Source organism: Hemicordylus capensis, chromosome 1, assembly GCF_027244095.1.
Source record: "Hemicordylus capensis ecotype Gifberg chromosome 1, rHemCap1.1.pri, whole genome shotgun sequence".
NCBI classification, from domain to species: domain Eukaryota; kingdom Metazoa; phylum Chordata; class Lepidosauria; order Squamata; family Cordylidae; genus Hemicordylus; species Hemicordylus capensis.
This window is the reverse complement of record NC_069657.1, coordinates 243,038,598-243,053,609: the sequence shown is the minus strand read 5'-3', so window position 1 is coordinate 243,053,609 and position 15,012 is coordinate 243,038,598. Positions and strand designations below refer to the sequence as shown.

The window sequence follows — 15,012 nt, the reverse complement described above, 5'->3', positions numbered from 1 at the left end:
TAATTCTGAAGTTTTTTCAGATTAATTTTCTTTTAAAAATTGGATGATTTGGTCATTTTATTTAGTACCAACAAATACACATTTGCATGTTCAAACATGCTTCCCTTCAGCATCTTCAAAGCAGGAGCACTTTTTATAATGCTATTTTATTTGGGCAGCCAGATCTTGCATTTCTTTGTTGCACTGTTTGCATTTTGCACACATTTTGCCTGTCTACATTAAAATATGTACAGAATCTGGAACTTCATTAAAATATTCCCAAATGGGTTCTCTTTTATGGCCTGCTGTTATGACAGGCATTTCCCTTCTCTAATGGGTACACTCAGAATAAGTTTCCTCAGGACTTCATGAATATGTTGTGCTCCCTTTTATTTATTTTTATTTTATATTCTGCTCTTCCTCCAAGGAGCCCAGAGTACATTATTAAGTTTCTCCTCGCAACAACCCTGTGAAGTAGGTTAGACTGAGAGAGAAGTGAGTGGCCCAGAGTCATCCAGCAAGTATTATGGCAGAATGGGGATTTGAACTCGGGACTCCCCGGTCCTAGTCCAGCACTCTAACCACTACACCACACACTCTAACCACTATAGCACACAGGCTCCCTTTTGGTTTCACATTCTATTCCTCTCCCTGTCCTTTGCATTTATATTCAGACTCCTTGTTAAGAAGATCTACTCTATCTCCCCGAAATCTTCTATTCATTGACCTCCTTTATTCTTACACTTTTAGAAAGTGTAAGGGCTTATGAAATGGGGTAAAGGCTTGTGCATGTACACCACTTGTGCAGAAAAGAACTGATCAAGTCTGTTATCTCTTTATTCCCTATATACCTTTTAACAATAGAGTTTTTTACAAGTATAGAATATAATTAGAAACTATTATTACCATTCATAGTGATATCACTAACCTAGGCTCATTTTTAAATTAATTTAAATAAAAATTTAAAATTGGATTTAAATTAAAAATCTGATTTGAAATTGCTTTAATTTAAAAAAATTGATTTTTCCACCCTGAGATTTGCCATGCTACAACAAATACCAGTATAAAAGAAAGATATTTCTCCAGCCTGTAATAGCAATGTGTGTGCATAACATTTTTAATGTGTTAATCTGCTATAGCAAGGTAACAACAGCTTGCTGCACTAGGAGTTTGTCTGTGTAGCTTGCATCTCATAACTGGGGAGCTTTCCAGATTAGACCCTGCAAAGGGGTCATGACGTATCTCCGAAGTGTGCTTCCGCAATTCCTGTGTTGTGACACCACAGTTCCTATGCTGAAAACAGGGTGCCATTCACATTTCCAATGCCTTGTTTCCGATTTAATTGCTGCGATTTATTGCTATAATGTTGTATGTCCGGCGTAAAAAGGTTGCTCTATTTTCTGGTTGTTAGTTTTCGTGAGACTGCTCCCCCTGCTGGGCGCTTTGCTTTATACATTTTGATTGTGATTTGCCAAAATCAAAGCATTTTGCTGCTGTTGAATAGGTAATCTGGAAAGCGCCTGGGTGGTAACAATAATAATAATACCCAGGCAGAGCTAGAGACGCTAGATCGTAAGACCAGGAAAATAATGACCATCAATCATGCTCTGCACCCCCGCAGTCATGCAGATAGGCTATACCTCCCTTGCAGCTCAGGTGGAAGAGGAATGTTGCAAGTCCATCAAACAGCAGAGAAGGAGAAAAGAGGCCTTGAAGAATATATAAAGGACAGTGAAGAAGATGCACTTAAATTGGTCAATAATGAGAAACTATTTAACACCAATGAAACAAAGCAGTCCTACAAGAAAGAGCAAGTCAAGAACCAAGCAGAAAAATGGAAAAATAAGCCACTGCATGGTCAATATTTGCACAAAATGTTGCAAAAAATCACAAAAGACCAAGATCTACAAATTGAAAGGCTGTGGCAGAAAAAGACCAAAGTAATCCCAGTGGTAATTGGCACCCTAGGTGCAATTCCAAAACAACTTGAAGAGCACCTCAACACCATAGGGGCCACAGAAATCACCATCAGCCAATTACAAAAAGCAACTTTACTGGGAACAGCCTATATTCTGCAATGATATCTATAATAACAGCACTGACAATAAAATTCAGCCATCCCAGGTCCTTGGGAAGGACTCGATGTTTGGATAAAACAAACCAGTCAATAACACCTGTCTGACTGTGTAAACATAAATAATAACAATAATAATGATAATAACTAGCTGACCTGGTGCAGAGCATCTGCACCTTGGTTAGTCCCCCCCCCCCCCTTCCAGCCCCAGTTCGTTCTCACTCAATAGTTGGCCTGGCCGCCACTTCCTCTCGCCGGCCACTCACCTTCCTCTCCCCCTCCCTTTGCTTGCAAAATCTAGTGAGAGCTGCCACACATGGGTTTAGTGACTGGTATACCTTAGATAAATATCTGTCTATCTGTCTGTCTGTCTATCTAATGCATGCAGTACTCCATTTGGACCTTTATGTGGCCTCCTGTCTGGAGTAGCTGAAAATCCTGTAGTGTGCACAAGCCTTCAACGTGCTCATAGCCTTGTAGAACAGAGCAATTGTTTTGAAAGTTGCTCAACGTCAGTGACAATCTCACTTAAAGTGGAGAGCAGGAAGTGGAGCTATAATCCAACATGCAGTCTACGGAACTGGAAAACAACAGCTAATTGATTGAACAGCAGTTCTTCATGAAATCTCTCAGTTCTCTTGAGGAAAACAAAGGAGCACCTCTTTTAAGCTGATCTGACTTGGACTGAGCTGACTTCAGCTGTTTTGTATAATGAGATCACAAAGGCAGAGGGACAATTGCAAGCCATACTTTCTCTGCCTCCTGCTTCCTGAGAGAACTCTGTGAAATTTCTTAGTCCTTTAAAGCCAATAACATTAAAATATTAAGAGCCTTTAAAGCAAGGGTCGGCAGTCTTTCAGAAGTGGTGTGCCAAGTCTTCATTTACTCACTCTAATTTAGAGTTTCACATGCCAGTAATATTTTTAACACAGAATCAATCAATCAATCTCTCTCTCTCTCTCTCTCTCCAATTAAATGACTGTTGTATGGAAAGTATTTACATAATGTTTTTAAATGCTTAATAAGCCTAATTTAAAATACATTAACATGCAGATCTTACCAGTTTTGTGTGAGTCAGTGTAATTCACTGGTATGTTTCAATTGTCTTTCTGTTTTATTTCTAGTGGAAGTTGACAATATTAAAATGAAATACATGCCCAATCTAAGTTTTGTTGCTGGACAAGTAGAATTTCTGAGAAACTCCCACTAATAATGTCCATCCCTGGAAATACATGTGGAACAATTCCAGTGTCCCTATCTAGACATGGGGGAAAATGACCTAGTACAGAAGAACTGGCTCCTGCTAAATTCAGTGGTGCCGCACCCTCTCAGGAGTCAGTGTGTGAGTGCTACTCAGAATCATTTTGCATGCCACTTCTGGCCCTGTGCTCTAAATTGCCTACTCTTGCTTTACAGTATGCAAAGCTTGCCCAGAAGGACAAAGTGTGGCTTGCAGCTCAACTCTTCTCTCTTTCCGATCTCTTCAGCACTTTAAAACAGTCTGGTAATCTTATTAACTGGCAGGCACGTAATACCCATTTCAGATTTCTACCTTTACACATGTACAGATGAAAACCTTGGTACTATATTTTGGGGAAAATATATATTTAAAAATAAAACAAAATCTCTTTTCATAATTAAGAGCATTCTTGACTTTAATTTTATGTTTTCTAGAAAGCCAAATGCAAAACTCAAAGATTACACTTTTAAAATGTAATGGAAGGCACAAAGGCTATTCACACAAGCAGCCTAGCCCAGGCTCAGGCAGCCCAGCCTGGGCCAGGCTGCTCGGGTGGAGCACTGGGATCCCCATGCGCATCCCAGCTCTGCCCACCTGCCTAACCCTGCTTGCAGCCCGAGCACGCAAAGAGTCGGGCGCCTAGAGTGCCCGACTCCTGGGGCACTCCGGGGGCACTCATCGTGCAGTGCATTGTGGGATATTCAGAGACTATCACATGCCATCCCAGTCTCTGGAGGTCCGTGCTGCTTGGATCGTCTGGGATCACTGGGGAGTGCAAGATACACTCCCAGCAGCAGTCTGCTGATCATCTGGGGCGGGGGAGGTAAGTTGGCTTTCCACCCTTTCCCGCCCGTGTGAATAGCCTCCCTGTCAGCCCATTCGCATGACTTTGTTGAGGTGAAAATGTCTTCATGGCATTCCTCATCCAATTCCATATGGTGTGATGGTAACACTGCCACAAGGTAAGAGTGATCATTCAACGCATGATAACCGGGGAGGGACTGACCATTGTGGGGCAATTTGTACAAGCCAATGTTTGTCCACAAACATGACTTTTCTACCTTAGCAATGGTCGTGTAAGTTGACTTACATGGATGTATGGTTGTGTCTGCCTATTCTAGGCTTCTTGAAGCCTTGGTGTCTGGGTCGACAATGAAAGGTCTCATATGCACTGCATACTCCACCCGGACCCACACTGGCCTTGATATAAGTAAGTGGAATAAACAGGGTCAGGAGGAGGAAGATTAAAACTGTGGGAACTGCTTCTATACCAACTCCTCTGCTCATGGGCGCAGTGCCATTTCTTTCTTGATCTCTTCCCTTCACACCTTCCACCAACAGACTTTGCACTCTGTGCAAAGAGGAGAAGCCACGGCTCCTTGCTAGAACCTCTCTTCTCACCACCTCTACTCCTGCCCTGCAGCAGCTTGACCAGAGGGGAAAGCAGCCAGGTGATGGTGAACAGGGCGGCACTGGCGAGGGAAGCAAGGCTGACATCAGAGGGAGGGACCAGTGGCTGCTTGGCTTCCACCTCTAGCAGGGGAAGCCAGCAAATCGACACTGCTATGATCCCTACATCCTGCACTGCTGTTCCCAGCCAATTCAGACCCACCTCAGTCAGAGGCTATTTTTGAGTTTTAAAAATAGATATGAGGAAATTCATTTAGGAATCTCCCACGACCCTTAATTCCCCCTCCTCTTCTTCCTACCCCATTTGCCAGAAAACAGATGCTTAAAACAGCAGGGGGAAAGTATGGGGGTGGGACACAGATGCAAGCAAACAAAGGAGGAAAGCAGACAAGATAAAGTGGGGACCTCATCAGCGGTCACCTGGTTGCTAGGAGACATCTGCAAGATGCAGCACTGAAGTTCCTTTTTACAGTTTAAAAACAGTTGTGGGGGGGGCAATATCTTGCCCTGCTGCAAGGTCCCCATCTTTCATCACAAAAATGAAGGGGACCGGGGAAAGGAGAGGAATTGTGACAAAAATAATGTGAATTTAACAAATTAATTTGAAATAAAAAGGGACTTAAACAACAAAAACGAATGTCACACTGAACAAAAGTTGTCTTGCACGCCTCTTATGGACACCCCATACAAGATACGTACTGGATTTGGAACTTTGCTCTGATGCAACAGAGTACTTCGAACGTTCATGGTCTTTACCACTATACTTATTTCAGTATCTTTATTTCAGTATACTTATTTTACCACTATACTTCATTTGAGCAGTGTTATGTTGTTAAGACATGTGACATACTTGTTCAAAGAACAGGACCACTTCTGATCATTTCTTAGTGCACCTTTCCCATTCTAAACATGCAGCTCTTAAGATTAGGCCTTTTGCCATTTGCACAAGTCTGAAGTGCAAAGCTTTAAAGTAGCAGTAATCAATGAAAGCCCAGCTTGCTTCTGCTTGTTTGTGATCAAATGCCCCAATAGTAGGCCAAAAATCACGCATCAGACTAACAATTTAGTGTTCATTTGTTTTGGTTTTCCCCATCCTTGTCATCATGTAGCCAGAGCATCACATGCAATGACAGAGTTTGTTAGAAATCCAAAATCAGCATGGAATTTTGCTATTGGGAATTTATCAGTTGATCATATTCTAGATAAGCACAAACATGTAAGGGAAAGAATTTGAAAAGCAAGAGGTACAAAAGATAAGACATGTTAAGTAAGATCCCATGGCTAGAATTCATAAAAGAAAGAAAGAAAAGAGTAGAAGAGGGATGGGAAATCTGAAAAGCAAGACAGTAAAGGCACACTCTCAAACAATTCCCCTGAGAAGAAAAAATGGGAGACATCCAAGAAACCAGTGTGGATGCAAATTCTCCGAATAACTGAGAAGTCAAGAGGACACATATAGGAAATGGAAGGAGGAGGAGGAATCCTCACCAAGGAACAGTACAAAAGAGTGGCCTGAGCTTGTAGGGATGATATCAGAACAGCAAAGACTCAGAATGAGTGGAGGCTTGCAAGGGATGCCAAAAAAGAAAAAAGAAAAGTGGGGAGGTGGGTTATGCAGGTGATCAGAAAAAGAGGAAGGTCAAAGAAGCAGTCTATCTGTTGCTTGGAGAAGATAGTGAAATGGTAATGGGTGATGGAGAGAAGACAAAGCTACTTAACACATCTATATTCTCCCACAAGGCCAATGTGACCCAACCATCCAACAGATGCACAAGTAAAGAAAGAAGGGAAGAACTCAGAACACTTCAGGAGACGATAAGAGAACACCTAGCTACCTCAAATGAGTTTAAGTCTCCAGGTCCAAATGAATTACATACAAGGAACCCACAGATGTAATCTCAGAACCACTGTTTGTCATCTCTGAAAACTTGTTATCCCTATCTTTCAAAAGGGGGAGGAGGAGGAGCTGGAAAACTACAGGCCTGTCAGACTGATGTTGATACCTGGCAGGATTCTAGAACAGATGATTAAGCAGACTTTCTGTGAACACGTGGAAAAGAATCTGGTGAGGAGCAGGAGCCAACATGGGTTTCTCAAAAACAAGTCATGACAACAAATCTCATTTCCCTTTTTGACAGAAATACTTAGTTTAGCAAACCGTGGGAATGCTGTGTTGCATCTTGATTTCAGCAAAGTATCTGACAGCTGTCTCCCATGATATTCTTGTTAACAACCTGCTAAAATGTTGGTTAAATAATGCTACTGTTAGGTAGATTCAAAGCCAATTGAACAACCATACCCAGTAAATATTTAAAATCATAAAAACAGACCTGCTAGTTGATTGATTGATTGATTGATTGTTCAATTTTTATACCGCCTTTCATAAGGCATCCCAGGGTGGTTTATAAAAGTTAAAATACAACAAAACTCCATAAAAATCACATTTAAAACTTAAAATCAGTTAAACAGTATAAAACATAATACAGCAAAAAACACAACCACCGTAAAAAAAGAAGCAGGAGAGCTGAGAGACCTGGCAGCCCCTAAAGAGTTAAAGCCTGAACAAATAACAATGTATTTAGTTACAGGTATCAAAGAGTGGACATTCACTGGAAATTTTTCACACCCAGCTTTTAGTTTTCATCTTCTGCAGAATGGAGGTGTGCATTCACATATTGGCCCAATTTACCCCGAAGTCCCTGAGAAATATCGGGGAGCACTTCACACACAATTTTGGTGTTTTTAAAAAATTGCATGTTAGAGTGTAGCCCGATTTATATCTGGGGTAAAAAAAATCCATTTTTTGTGTTGGTTCTTTTGGGCAACTTTGAACTCACACTAAAAGAAAGCCTCACACTCACAGAAAGCCTGCTGTCTGGGAATGCCCCTGGGAGAGCATTCCAGAGCCCAGGGGCAAGAACAAAGAAGGCCCTGTCCCATGTGCATGACAATTTAGCCTCTCTCAGCAATCAACACATGGAGCAAAGGCGCCTCTGATGGCCTTGTTAGGTGACAGGAAGTCTTGGGAGCAGACAGTCCTTCAGGTATCCAGGGCCAAAACCATTAAGGGTTTTAAAGGTAATAACCAGCACCTTAACTGGATCTGGGAACAAACCGGCAGCCAGTGCAGCTCTTTCAAAATAGGTGTAAAATGCTTCGAGCGAGCAGTTCCAGAGAGAACCCTGGCAGCTGAATTCTGCACCAAATGAAGTTCCCAAATATTCTTCAAGGGTAGCCCCACATAAAGCACATCACAGTACTCCAGCTGCGATGGGACTAAGGCATGGGTAACCATGGCCAGATCTCAAGAAAGGGATGCAGCTGGTGCATTAGCCGAAGCTGTGCAAAGGCACCCCTGACCACCGTCTCTACCTGAGCACCCACAAGCTAAGTCGAGTCCAGCAACAACATCAAGCTGCACATTTGCTCTTTCAAGGGGAGTACAACCTCATCCAGGGCTGGTTGAATCACCCTATCCTGACTGGCTTTCCTACTGATTAAAAGCACCTCCATCTTGTCTGGATTTAACCTCGGCTTGCTAGCCCACATCCAGCCCATCACTGCCTCCAGCCTCTCCTCCTTCCCTAGGATCTGATGTCAGGGAAAGGGAGAGCTGAATGTCATCTGCATATTGAGGACACTTCAGCCAAAACCTCCTGATGACCTCTCTCAGCAGTTTCATGTAGATGTTAAACAGCATGAGGGACAAAACTGAGCCTTGTGGGACTCCAGAGGTCAAGGAGCAGCAGTCCCCCAGCAACACCTTCTGGAACCCCTGCCCAAGAATGCGCGCACACACACACACACGCACACACACACACACACACACACACACACACACAACCAATCCCTGTACCTGAGAGGCGGTTCAGAAGGATACCAAGGTTGATGGTATCGAATGCTGCTGAGAGGTCCAGCAGAACCAACAGGGACAAACTCCCCCATCTAGTTCCCAGCATAGGTCATCCACCAGGGCAACCAGGGCAGTTTCAGTCCCAAACCCAGGGCAAAAGTCAGATAGAAAAGAGTTTAGATAATCTGTATCAACCAAGACCCATTGCAGCTGAACAGACACCACACACTCTATCACCTTGATTAAAAAGGGCAGATGTGAACATTTGGATCAGGCCCAAGGCCTATCTAGTCCAAAATCCTGTTTCACACAGTGGCCCACCAGATGCCTCTGAGAAGCCCACTGGCAAGAGGTGAGGGCATGCCCCCTCTCTTGCTGTTACTCCCCTGCAACTTGTATCTAGAGGCCTCTTTCCTCTGAGGCTGGAGGTGGCCTATAGCCACCAGACTAGTAGTCATTGATAGACTTGTCCTCCATGAATTTGTCTAAGCCCTTTTTAAAGCCATCCAAGCTAGTGGCCATCACCACATCCCATGGCAAATAATTCCATAGATTAATTACACATTGTGTGAAAAAGTACTTCCTTTTGTTGCTCCTAAATTTCCTGGCCTTCCGTTTCATGGGATAACCCCTGGTTCTAGTATTGTAAGAGAGGGATAAAACCTCCTCTCTGTCCACTCTCTTTACTCCATCTATAATTCTATACACCTCGATCATGTCTCCCCATAGTTGCCTCTTTTCCAAACTAGAATTACGTATTATTGGCCCCACATTATCTTGGAGGAAGCCAAGTGCAGTGCCACAGGGCTCTTACTGGATCCTGAACTGTTCAACATTTTCACAAGTGACTTGGAGGAGGGAGTAGAAGGGGATGCTTATCAGATCTGCAGGTGATGCGAATCTGGGAGAGAGGAGATATCTAACACCTAAGACAGATTCAGTCCAATTTGGATAGGCTTGAATATTGGGTCAAAATCAACACGATGATGTCCATCCAGGACAAATGTCAAATCCTGCATTTGGGTAAGAAAAATCAAATGCACAAAACATAGGATGTGGGAGACCTGGCTTGGCAGCAGTACATGTGAAAGGAGCATAGCTGTCTTAGTGGACAAGAAGCTGAATATGAGCCAGTAGTTGATGTAGCTGCTAAAAAGGTTAATGTAATCTTGGGCTGCATTAACAAAAGCATAGTGACCCAACCGTAATTAGTAATCATTCCATTCTTTTCTGCACTGGTCAGATCTCGCTTAGAATATGGTGTACAATTCTGGGCCCTGCATTTTAAGAAGGACATTGATTAATTGGAATGGGTTCAACCAAGATGGTGAGGGGTCTGGAAACCAAGTCCTATGAGGAATGATTGAAGGATACAGGTTTGATTAGCCTGGAGACGACTATGGGAAGGTATCATAGTGATCTTCAAATATTTGAAGGACTGCCACATAGAAAAAAGAGTGGACTCAGTTGCTCCTGAGAGTAGGACAATGGGTTGAAATTACAAGCAAGCAGATTTAGGCTAGACATTAGGAATAATTTCCTAATTGTAAGAGCTGTGTGACAGTGGAACGGGCTCTCCTTCACTGGAAGTTTTAAAACAAGATACACAGCCATCTGTCAAGGATGTTGTGTAGTGTTCTCTCTAATTTTGTTCATCTGTGTGCGGAATGAGTTTTGTTCTGGGTGGCAGTATCAAGGCAGTGTTGTGAGCAGGCTGCAGTGTCCTCCACACAAGGGAGAGAGGGAGCACACAGCTCCTCCCAACTCAGCCAACAGAGGCTACCCCTGGTTTGGCTCTGAGGTCATGGAGCAATCGGGAGTGAGGAAGAGAAGAGACATCACACACAACTGCAGTTTTATAAGTTTTATTAAGGCAAATGGTTACATCTAAGCAATTAAGCATGCAAGCAAAATCAATCAATTGGTTTGCTTCCCCAACATAGTGTAGTGGTTTTAACAGCAGTTAAAATCATTTTCCCTCACTAGAAATGAATAGTGGCTAAAAGCATCTTATCTCTCACTAGCAATGAGCTCTCTCTCTCTCTCTCTCTCTCTCTCTCTCTCTCTTTGTGTTATCTTGCAGTGGTTCCTTAGCTAAGACACAACATTTGCAGTTTCAGTTTTAAGCAGAGAGATGTAGAAGGGAGAGCAGTCCAGGCATGAGAAAAGGAGGGGGAAGGGAGAGAAAGGAGCAGAGAAATGAGGGGTGCCCATTCTGGCCTCTGGCCAAAAGTCCAGGGTGAATGAGAATAGAGAAGGGGAGGAGGGACAGGGGAGAACAGGCTGACAGGCTAAAACAAAAAAGACAAGAGACTTTTCTGGGGAACAGAAGTGGGAGGGAAAGGGATCCATAGGACAGGAGGTGGGGAATTGGGCAGGTATGTTAGTTTAGAAGATGCCGGGCTGAAGGCATCTCTGCAAGTAATTACCGGGTCCGTAGGCCAGTGTCTGTTTCAGGAATGAATGTCTTGAGTGCGCAGGGAGGCTTCCACCTGTTCAGGTGGCTTAGCAGGGTGATCGAATGTGCAGGAATGGAAGTCCCTCCGATGGAAGACCATGGCAATTCCAGCAATCTTCTAGGCACGAGTTAGGGGCTACATGCTACCCCTCCCACGGAGTGAGAGCATGCCTTTCCCTTGCCGTGTGTGTGATGGTGTGCCCCTCTTTATACTTTCCTCCTGTCCTGCTATTCATATTTCATATCAAAGACAGTCATATCATGTCCCTCTGGGTCCCCTGTCTGATATCAGCACTCTGGTTCCCCCTCCCGGACTCTCTTACCATAATTGGTCTAGGAGTCTACCATTCTTGGGGTTCATATCCGGCACTTGTTTACTGATTCAGATGGGGCTATTTCCCTTTTGGTGTTCTCAAAACATTCCTGTTTCTGTTCAGATTGACAGGTTTGTGGTAATCTAGAAGCAGAGTTGGTGCCCTTCAGTTCCAAGAAATATGTTAAGAGATAGTATGCAAAGAGTTTTAGCAACTAATTGTGTGAATATGGTTTACCCCTAAAATATGTAGGTACTGATATCTACATGTTGTTTTCTAGGACCTTCTAAATATGATTACTCTTGGCACATTTCAAGCTAGTTTCCATTATTACCCTTGGCATAGCACAATGCACAAACCAGTTTCAAGGCAGGGAGGGGTGAGTCTTCCCCTCTTGTTGGGCCTTGACTATAGAATAAACTATAGAATATAGAAGTTATTTTGGCTCAGCAGACCCAAAGTTCACACTCCAGTTTCTTGCAAAACAGCGATCCCAGATACAGGCATAAGCTTAGCCTTTTGGGCTCTCAATGCTGGTTCCAATCCCACCAGTGTGTTCACCACAGCAGTGTGTGTGCATATGCATTCAGAGTAGGGCCTTCCTGATTCAACTGGAGTGGGATCTAAAATCAACTGAGCGGACATTAGAAAATGTGTGAGCGCATACACATGCGCACACCTTAGAGGGAACAGTGATGTTGTGCAACTCACTGCTCAGTGCAAGAAACTTCCACAAGATTTGCTGGCAATGACCGAATAAACTTATATCTATCTATATCTTCCACAAGACGACCGCCCAAGTCCCTTTCAACTCTAAAATACTGTGGTACTAAAAACAATGAAATAGAGTTTGGTGAAATGCATCATCAGTAAGCAAATAATAATGTAAGCTACTTGTCCCTTGGTCAGAAGTGAAGCTTTTTATTGTACAGATTATTCATGAAAAGCCTAACTGTACAACATCAATTTACATTAACATTTCTGTTTTGAATTATATAGCTGACAGATCTCAGTTGCCTCCATGAATATTGATAGGAAAGGCTGTTGCTTTTAACTGCAGTTATCTATGGAAACATTTTTAAATGGTTGTATTAACTAGGTCATCAACCTACTGTAAGTTATTCTCATGAAGGGATTCAGTTCTGACTTTGCTTGTTTAGGAGAAAACAGAACTGGGATGGTAGATTTGTGTGTGCTTCATATTGCACCAAATATGGAAACAATGAAATACTGCCAACTGGAGGATGCTTATCTCCCAAATTCCTTTGGCATTTCCATCTCTAGCAACATGTCAAATTAAGTCTCCTACTGCACTATTATCCCAGCCTTCATTGTGCAACAGGAAGCTCAGAGAAATTAACTCAATAGTATAGCAGCTCAGAAAATAGTAAAAACTTTGCTAGAACAGCACACAGGATAAACTCCCCAGCTCTGTCTCCCTGGTCCTAGTTCAACACTCTAAGCAGCACCACAATACACTGGCTCTATGTTTGATTTTATACTTGATTACCTACCTATCTTGAGGAAAACTTGCAGTGCCCCAGGGTATGCACTAGTTCAATGTAGTCATATACATATACAGAAGTTATGCTTTTGCTCACAATTTATTAAAAAGCCCTTTCCTACATGGCGTCTCATCATGATGCTCAAGCCTGATCCAGAGCATCCTTTTGAGCATCTTACTCGTGCCTCCACACATGAGTACAAGGGCACATGGAAAGAAACACCGTGTGTTTGCCCTGCTATTGTGGAAGTCCCTCTCCTTGGAGGCTTGCCGAAATTAGCCACAGCTTTCTAGAAACACTGAAAGATTTTCATATATAGCTTTCAGAGGTTGGAACTAGCAATGGCCCTTTTAATATACTTAATTTGTTAAAATATAAATTACATTTTAATCTGGATTTTGGACAGGTTTGGGGACACAGACAGTCTTGGCTGTTTTGGTGGATGGAGGAGTGCAACCCTGTTGGTTCAGCAGTTTTTTTGTACCACCTGTCATGCTATCCTTTTGGACCACCTGGTGGGGACAGGTGTGGGTGGCACCATATATAAGTGACTCCAATTATTTCTCAAGGTTCGGCTTCTGAAAGTGATGCTGGGGGATTTCTGCTCCACCTCTGACTTTTGGTTTAGATGGTTTTGCAGTGTCCCATCTTATCTTCTATTCTGTTTAACGTCTACATAAAACTACTGAGTGAAGTCATCTGGAGAACTGGGCTGCAGAGTCATCAACATGCTGATAACACTCAGCTCTATTTTCCCATTTCCATCTCATCCTAGGGAGGCAGTAGTGACCAGAGACCACTGTTTGGCACAATATAGGTCTGGGTGGGAAAGATCAAGCAGAAAATTAATCCAGGCAAGATGGAGGTGCTGTTTATTATTATAAATATTTATATACCAATTTTCAATGAAAAAAGTTCCGGAAGCAATTTACATAGCAAAAGCAAAAAGAAAATAGATCTCCATCCCCAAAGGGCTCACAATCTAAAAAGAAAAGCAAGAGAGACACCAGCAACAGCTACTGGAGGGTTGCTATGCACAGTCGAATAGGGATAATTACTCTTCCCCTGCTAAATACGAGAGCCACCACTTGTGCCTCTTTGCCTTTTTAGCTGTCTGTAGCCAGGTAGCAGGCTACTGATCTGAGAGACTGTATTTGACCTGTTTTTGACAAGGCTGTACACCCTCTGTAATCAGGTTCATCATCTGGGATTGCTCCTAGATCTAGGTCATCTCCTGGAAGCTCAAGTGGCCTCTGTGTCAAGGGTGCTGTTCATCAGCTTTCACTGATTTGCTAGCTGTGGCCTTAACTGTAGTTCGATTTGACTTTTCCACACAGCTATGCTTTGGTTGTCTTCAGGATGAACTGCTACAATGTGCTTATTGAGGGGCTGCCCATGAAACATGTTCAGAACTCACAGTTGGCACAAAATGAGGCAGCCAGGCTTTCATCAAGGAAGTGCTCATTAGGAGCACAACACTCCAGTTCAGGTGATCTGCATGGTTTACCTATTTATTTGCAGGTTCAAGTCAAGGTGCTGGTTATGCCCTTTAAAGGTCTGGGACGCAAGTCTGAGACCTGAGTATCTTAAGGACCAGCTTTCCCCATAAAATTATAATTCAAGGCTTTGACGCCGATGTCTCCGAAGGCAGAGCCTTCTTGGTAGTAGCACAGATTTTGTAGAATGCTCTTGCCACAGAGGCTCAGTTGGCCCCTACAGTGCCTACTTTCAGGCATCGTGTGAAAGCCTAGCTTTTCTATTTTGCCTTTGAGGGAAAGTGATCTTTGCTAATGGTTGAGTGATAATTTAAGGGAATTTGCCTCTTTAAGATTTCTTTTGTTCCTTTTTTATGTTAGTCACCTTACATCACTTTTTGCAAGAAGGGCAGGGTAGATATGTTTTAAAATTAAACAAATAAGGGCAGTTTTCCCTCTAACTTAGGTATGCGCATGTGTGTGCACTCACACTTTTTTTTTTTAATGTCCTCTCAGTTAATTTTAGATCCCGCTCAGGCTGAATCAGGGAAGTCCCACTCTGATACACATGCATACACACTGCCTTGATACTGCCGCCCAGAACAAAACTCATTCCACACAGAGATGAAAAAAAAATTAGAATGGGGGTATATTCTTCACTAATCCTTCAGCCATGACCAACAGGAAACAATAGAACAGGCAGG

At 42.9% G+C, this 15,012-nt stretch overlaps 1 protein-coding gene across 4 annotated transcripts in view; it reads right to left on the bottom strand.

Annotated features, from left to right (window-relative positions):
- Positions 1-15,012, bottom strand: part of COL4A1 (collagen type IV alpha 1 chain) — a 214,336-nt gene that overhangs the window by 148,488 nt on the left and 50,836 nt on the right. The window lies entirely within an intron of this gene.